General features: G+C 40.4%; 1 pseudogene; it reads right to left on the bottom strand.

The window, feature by feature from the left end:
- Positions 1–321: 321 nt before the first annotated feature.
- LOC119339803 lies at positions 322–4,782 on the bottom strand (annotated as a pseudogene).
- Positions 4,783–8,156: the final 3,374 nt, after the last annotated feature.

Raw genomic sequence — 8,156 nt, 5'->3', positions numbered from 1 at the left:
CAGCCTTTTCAATCGGACGTAGAGTTGTCACATCAAGTCGAGCTCGTCAGTAGCAAGCCAATATCTGTTTTTAGTCCTCAGCACACCCACGCATAAACTATTCACCAAAATGCAATTCATATATCTGTGCCACTACAAGGCAATGGGATCCAATGACAAATAAAATGTAATTGCAATGGAAGTTATCTAATTCTAAAGGAATAAAAGAGGCTACGATATAGCATATACATCATAGCCGCGGCCGCCCCCTTATTTGGCATTACAATTAATTAGGATTTCCTCATGTCAATACGGAGTCTTTATTGTCGATCGATGCCATCACTAGAAACTTTCTTGCTTCTTAGTTGTCATCGATATGCATGATTGATATTGCAAATTCTTGTCCAATAAGAACTCTGCCAGAGAATATACTATGCTCTATAAGTTTCCAATCATAAGAAATCACAACATTAATGAAAATATTTGCGCATATATTAAATATGTCGTTACTATATATACTAGATGATACCCCGCTAGTTGTTACGGAAATATTTTGCAACATATTTCGATGTGATTCATTGTATGAAACACGAATATTTGAAGTAATAACATAAAAATCTAAAACTAAAAATACAAATAATTTATTATGTTTCATTACTATATAAATGTTTAATAAATATATATACCACAATAGAATGAAATTTCTCATGTATGTTTGCATGATGAGATGGGTCACTTTTTCCATGCATATCATGATGAAGTGGCATGCTTGCATGTTGGGAGAAATATGGTAGTGTAGTTGGGCCTTTTCTCATGGATGTTCTGCGATGATGTGGCATGCTTGCATGTTCAGAGAAAGAGGGCTAGCTATTTAGGGTATAGACGATAGAAGATAAATGTTTGGGAATCAAAACTTTGTTAAAAATATATGATACTCCTCCGTTTTTAAATGTAAGATCTTTTAAGATTTCAATTTGGACTATATGCCGATGTATGTAGACGTGTTTTAGAGTGTAAGTTTACTCATTTTGCTCCGTATGAGGTCCATATTGGAATCACTAAAAGGTCTTATATTTAGGAATGGAGGGAGTATGTGGCTACTACGTACAGATGTTTGGCAAGCTTGGTTGCTGGCTGTCAGCTATTTAATTAGCTTCAATTATATCATTGTTTCCACATACAAGGCATGTGGCAAGGAAGCAATTAATATAAGCTCTTACGTGGTAAAAAGGTATTAAAAATTCTAGCTAGGACTCGTACCTTCGTGAACCCACCAAACAACACACAAGACTGTGAACACGTCCCAAATCATCACTTCCACTCCACATGCCACCGCCAATGTTAACAATTCTCTCCAACCTGAGGTGGAGGAAAATGGTTAGACAATTGAGACAATACAACAGATGTGAGAAATGTATGCATGTATGCCTGAAAAGTAGGCACCCTATTTGTGAACATTTAATTATCAGTGAAATCCATGACATCAATATTTTTTATCTAAAGGGAGGATCTTGATCCATTTAATTCACAATCTGATAATAAATTACCGGAAATCAGTTGAGCCCCACACATGAACAATGTGAGTTTTTGATCCTGTAATCAGATACGGAGCATCTGAAAGGGAAACGACAGATGTAACTGGAGACATAGTTTCCAGTGTATGAATGCAGGACTTGTTCTGCAAGTCCCATATCTGATTTGATAAAAATAGTATGAGTTATAAGAATTAGCAATGTTATGTGGGATACGCTACATTACGAGTGTGGGGTTCAATGAAAACGTGCATATATGTATATATACTTTACCTTGGCAGTACAATCATCAGAACCAGTGATCAAATACTGTCGACCATCACGTGTGAAAAAATCAAGGCAGTTCACACCCTTGGAATGCGCAGGGAGATCATATTCTTGGCGACCGGAATCAAGGCTCCAAATCTGAACATCAACCAGATATATAGGAGTTGAGGTCTAGTAGTAAACCACGTCTTACGTCAAATCTTAGAGAGAAAAGGAGAATGCCGTGTCAGACCAGACCTCTGCATTTGCACCATACGCCGCACTCGCGAAACTGTTGGCGTCCTGTGGGTTAAATGCAACTTCATTTGCGACATAGTCAAAATCGTGTGCGCACTGCCAGCCCTTGTCCCAGTCCCAAAGCGTCATGCCCCACCCTGATGAAAACACATAGGGCTTGCTTGAATGAACGGCTAGTGAATCAAAGCTGCTTGCACTGAAACTCGTGATCTTTTGCGGTTCTGTTACAAAGTCGCAGTGGTACACATGGACTAAGCCATCAGATGTCCCAGCCAGCACCCACTGCTTCCTTGCAACAAATTTAATGGCATCTGCAGTGAAACCAATTTATTAGGAATGCATCTCAATGGCTTTATACGTACATGAGAGTATCACGATGCGGAAAAAAGAAGTCGTCTTTTTACGCTATCAAAAAGAATGCTTAGTGAGAAAGGAGTTGGCCGGAAAGAATGCCTATAGGCTCTTGCTCTGAGACTTCAAATGAGTCCATTGGTTCCTGCAGGCCAGTAAATGCAAACGACAATGTTAGTTCGATGCCTTCAAAAACGTCATACATTTTCATTTGCCAACATACTACAAATTTTTTTCTCAGATGATTGCTGCCTACACTTGTCCCAGCATGATCGAGCCTTTTTTTTGTGATGACCAGTTAAATTTTGCTCACCCCAGCCTACAGTACATAATCGAAATTGAGAACTACAATTATTGATAGAAGACATCAACTTGCATGCGTCTGATAGTTCCAAGTGTGAATGTTTCCTTTGGAATCACCTGCTATAATACTGTGTAACAACTAATATGGATATTATGTATATTGTAGAGGATAATGGCATCCTACACATTCACTTGAACATATTAACTGGAAGAAATATGTTATATATATTAACTCACCATGGCTCTTCTGGATGAGCATCCAGGGAACATATCAAGTCAATAATATACATCCCTGCTGTGATCTGATCCAACAAAACACCTAGTCAACAATAATTCAAATTAAGTTGCACTGACGATCTATGTATATATGAAAGAGAAAAGAAACCATGGTACCTTTATTATTGGCCGTATTGGAGATTAATATGTGCAGTACGACCAGCAAAAAGCAAAGGAATGGAAATTTAGAGAGACACAATCAAACCCTTGTACAACATAACCAGCTGTCAGTTCTTGAACCAAAACTCACCTCATGCATCGTGTACCCCATCTCTCCTTGTGGAGTATAAACAGCTTTCAGTGCCACCTCATGCACCGTATTCCCCATCTCTTTGGCTTCCTTGAAAAATCCATCGCACTCGGCCTCATTTTTGAATTGCACGAGGTATTTTTCACCCGATATAGTGCTCTGCAGGATGTTACCGTAGTCCATTTCATTATCTTTGGCTCTCACAAACAATGTGCAGGTGGCTCTGGGAGGCACAATGCCGTGCAAATGCCGGTTATCGCACCGCCTGCCCTTGTCAATAAGTTTGAATGCCACATTTTCGCTTGTGTTGTTTGTTAGGTGCAGTGGGCACATGATATAGTCATCGTGGTCGTCATCGTCATTGGGTTCAGATGGGAAGCGGAGCTCCAGTGGGTGAACCTCAAGTATAGGTCGCTCGCTGGTGGACCCTGTGATTTCCTGCTCAATAGATAAAGCATTGGATAATAATCCAGTGAACCTCAGGGTTTAAAGGCACTACACGTGCAGAATATTACTCCTCCCATTAAAGATAAATCGCATATTATATTGGATTAGGACAACTTTTTCATAAAAAAATCACACTATCATGTAGTTTCTGCGATAGAAAATCATAACCACAAATAAGTACTTTCGGGCATGAATCAAGCAAATACAAATTATGAAAAGTGCGCAGTCAACATAATCAAAATAAAGATCGAAAAGAAGTAACCCCGACATGCACCATCCACACAACAGGCCGGTGTGAAAGGAGATGCAATGCTTCATCGGCTTCTCCGGCACAGCATGACATCGACACATTGTCAACACCAAAATATTCGGGTTTCTATAATTTCTACAGCATGCACCGGCCGGTCAATGCACACAGGGGTTGCTTCCCTCTTGACCGCTTCTACCTCCTCCTAACCCATCCCTCCAGCACGGTAACCTTCACTCTCTCACTCTCTCTCTCTCCTTGCCCAGGTCTTGCTTCCAACGGCAAGAAGCCAAGCCCTGTACCCTGGTCTCACTCTGCTCCCTTAGGCACATCTTCCAAGCATGCCTATCACACCGGAGATGCTCTGTTATCACCGTCGTTGCTGTTGTGTGCACTATGTTACGTCCACCATGCGCTGGGAATCCGCCTATATAAGGCACCACGAGACTCACACTTTCGCCCTCATCTCTCCTCCTCTATCATCCTCCCCCGACCTCCCATTGTTTTTCTTTACCTTGTCTTCCTCCTCTCCGATGATTAAATCTAAGGACCTTCAAAAGAAAAATTCGTCGCCTCTAGTAATCCCTTGGCAAATTCATCTCACCGCTAACCTCTAGTCCTTCCTCGTGACCGACCCCCCTCCCACTACTTACAGGGAATTATAGTCACCGATGAGACCCCACATCAGAGATTTTTCTCTGTACATACCTTACGTAGCACCTCAAAACCACCTCCGTCAATTTCCTGCTTATCAGGGAAATCATTTGTAATTTCTGCCAAAATTGATAATGGCTGGGCCTTGGGCTCCGATGCTTCATCAAGTAGCATGCTCTCCAGGTCACTTCTTGTGGTACTAGGTTCGTGATCCATTAGTACCCAGCTATGAAAATACACCCCAGTTGTCCTAGCTTTAAGAAAAAGCATACTGATTAGGAGATTATTATGTGGCCAGTAGCTAGAACAAACTCGATTCCCCGTTCGGACATATGTACAGAAGAGAGATCATCTTCCATTATGCAAATAGCTTAAAAAAATTCATGTCTAACAGAAACATAATCCATAAATATCCTAGCTCTTATTTACTGGACAAAGAAGGTAGGCAACCAACATGTTGGCAGCAAACTGATAGCAAATAAGCATGCATGAAGCTGCGGTATGATGAAACAGAGCATCATCCTAAACACAATTAATCAATAAACGATGTATAAAGGAAAATCATCTATGGAAATCACCTGTAGAGAAGCCCTGCAGCCGCCTAGTCTTGTGAAGCTTATATTATGAGGGAGGGGATGTGGTATATCATAGCAGAGAGATACTGTATTGAGATCTAGATCTGCATCCAAATATGATTAAATTACTCGCTTTGACGGAGATAGTTTAGCTAATCTGGCTGGATGCATCTTTAAGTAAGAAATAATTGAGCTGACTTTCGGATGTGTTCATCGACCGGGTCGGAGGCTGCTCTCATTTTCCAAAAAAGAAATTTGAGTTGACTCTAGACATGTGTGATGAATGTGTAATGAAAGCTGCGTTGCCATATATGTACAGCTAACTAATTATAGTCTGACTCTAGTCTAGACATGTAATGAATGTGTAATGACAGCTGCAACCCAATATACATACTGCTAATTATAGTCGATTTTACAATCTGGACATGTGAAAGCATAATGCTAGCAGCATATCCTAGCCATATGCATACGCATAAGGATAAGCGCCAAAGGTTCACATTTTAGCTCTTCGTGACTACACAAGTCAAGACATTATTGTTTAAAGAACGAGCACAGCGAGTCAGCGACTAAGCACTTTCTCTTTATTTTATATACATGTACATCATTCCACGCTTCATTCATCTAATTATATGGATCTGGGCACGATGCCCCTTGGGTTGCTAGATTTAAAATGCCGACCAATTGCCCTCTGATTTTTGAGAAAAACTTGCATCTACTCCCTCCGTTCCTAAATATTTATCTTTCTAGACATTTAAATGGACTACAATATACGGATGTATGTAGACATATTTTAGAATGTAGATTCACTCATTTTACTTCGTATGTAGTCACTTGTTAAAATCTCTAGAAAGACAAATATTTAGAAACGGAGGGAGTATTCATCATATATATCAAGGCCAATTGCCCCTTCAATTTTTTTAGGAAGAAGGATTAACCCCGGCTTCTGCACCAGAGTGATGCATGAAGCCTCTTTCTTAAGCCAAGTGACCGAAGTGTCTGTGATCCAGAACAAGCTCAAACGGAGTTGAATAAAAAGGTAGAAAATGCCACAACCGGCGAAAATAGAATGAGATGACTAAACACCTATCCTATTGCTGGACCGCCATCCAAAACCGGTTGTAGATATGTCGAGCTACTATTTTTCATCATGCAGACCCAGTATCCAAAGGCTCATGTCTTCCACATAAGGGAGTAACGACCACATATGGATCTAAGCAGTGGCCCTGTAGATAACCTACAAAAAAATTTATACGAGTTTGTCCGTTAAAAACCATGTCATTTCTACAGTTTCATATAATCCAAAGTAATGCACATACTCCTATCTGAATATGCATCGCAATATTTGTCTCTACTCCATTTAGTCATGTCACAAATAACATGTGAATACTATTTGGAGTAGAAAGGTTATATGAACTGAGCGCCATAAAAGTTTGGCCAACGGACAATCGAGAAAGAGATGTTTGATTGTTTCATCTTGATCACAAAAGCTATATCTTTGACTAACGTCCCTATTATGTTTTGCCAAGTTATCCTTAGTCAGAACCACCACCTTGTGAACAAACCACATGAAGACTTTGATTCTTAATGGGACCTTGATCTTCCAAATATGTAGTGATTTCAGAATGGGACCAAAATCAATTAGGTCCAAATACATAGATTTCGTTGAAAAAATCCATTTGTAGTTAATTTTCAGTGAATACTATCAGACTCATCAGAGAGGTTCACATCCATCAACCTTCTGACGAGGTGTAGCCATGCTTCCCATTGTCACCTACCAAAGATCTCCAGAATTGAATATTTAGAGGGTTGGACTATAACGCTGTAGCAACATAAGCCTCCTTACGTTGTAAAATTTTATAAAGAGATGGATATTGTTTCGGCAAAGGCATTTTCCCTAACAACATATCCTCCCAGAATCTCGTCGAATTACCGTCTCTAATGGTGAATTTCGTTCTATAGAATAAAGATACGTTGTCATCAAGCCCTTCGAAAATGGTGAATCATTGGGTCTCACGGTAACCTGGGCCATGGTCTTAGATTGTAAGTACTTATTACGTAAAATTTATACTCACGTGTCTTTTGTCTCCATAAAAAGTCTGAATGAACAGACATCTGTTCTTTACCTCTAAATTCTCAACCCCAAGACCACCCTGGTCCTTCGACCTACAAATGATGTCCCATTTAGTAAGCATGTACTTCATCTTTATTTCATCACTCTGGCAAAAGAATCGAGATCGATAGAAGTCCAGTCTTTTTCATACCCCGACATGTACCTCAAAGAAGGACAAGAGTAATACTGGCATACTCGTGAGCCTTGAGTTTATTAGTATTAGCTGACCTCCGTAATACATAAGCTTGCCCTTCCAGCACCTTAGTTTCTTTTCAAATCGATCTTCAATACACATCCATTCCTTGTTAGATAACTTGCGATGGTGAGTTGGTATTCCTACATAACTAAACGGTAGGGTACCCATTACACATCCAAACTGTTGTTTATAGGCCTCACTACTGCGGGAATGCCTAGTAGTGGCGGCCGCCAAATGGCCAGTAGTGGAGAGCCAGGCTCCCACGGGAGCTCGTCACTGTCTTTTCTGCCATTGCTATAGTGCCATCAGTGGCGGACGAGCTTCCGCCACTGTTAGAGCCTATCCAATGGCGGCGGTCCTACTTTCCTGCCACTGATATATGTTACCAGTTTTGGCGAGCCGTACCTAACACCTGCCAGAACTACCTCTTCAGCCTCCAACCATTGCAGCAACTGATACACATTACAGGATACAAGTAACCACATTACATCATACAACTAATGTAAGCAATCGTGCACATTATGTTTAACATAGCAATAATCTAAACTTCATAGAAATAGATGTACGCATTAGTGTACAACAACTCATGTCACATCATTCATACATACACATACATGCAAGACCTCATGATAATAATAATACCATAATGACAATGAGCTGGATAAAGATAATCAAATTATTTACTCGTCCACTTGTCCACACTGCCGGCGTCCTGGGAACGGGGGTACCCAG

This window comes from Triticum dicoccoides, chromosome 7B, assembly GCF_002162155.2.
Source record: "Triticum dicoccoides isolate Atlit2015 ecotype Zavitan chromosome 7B, WEW_v2.0, whole genome shotgun sequence".
Classification (NCBI taxonomy): Eukaryota; Viridiplantae; Streptophyta; class Magnoliopsida; order Poales; family Poaceae; genus Triticum; species Triticum dicoccoides.
Note: the sequence above shows the minus strand (reverse complement) of the source record. Positions and strands in the feature narration are given on the sequence as shown.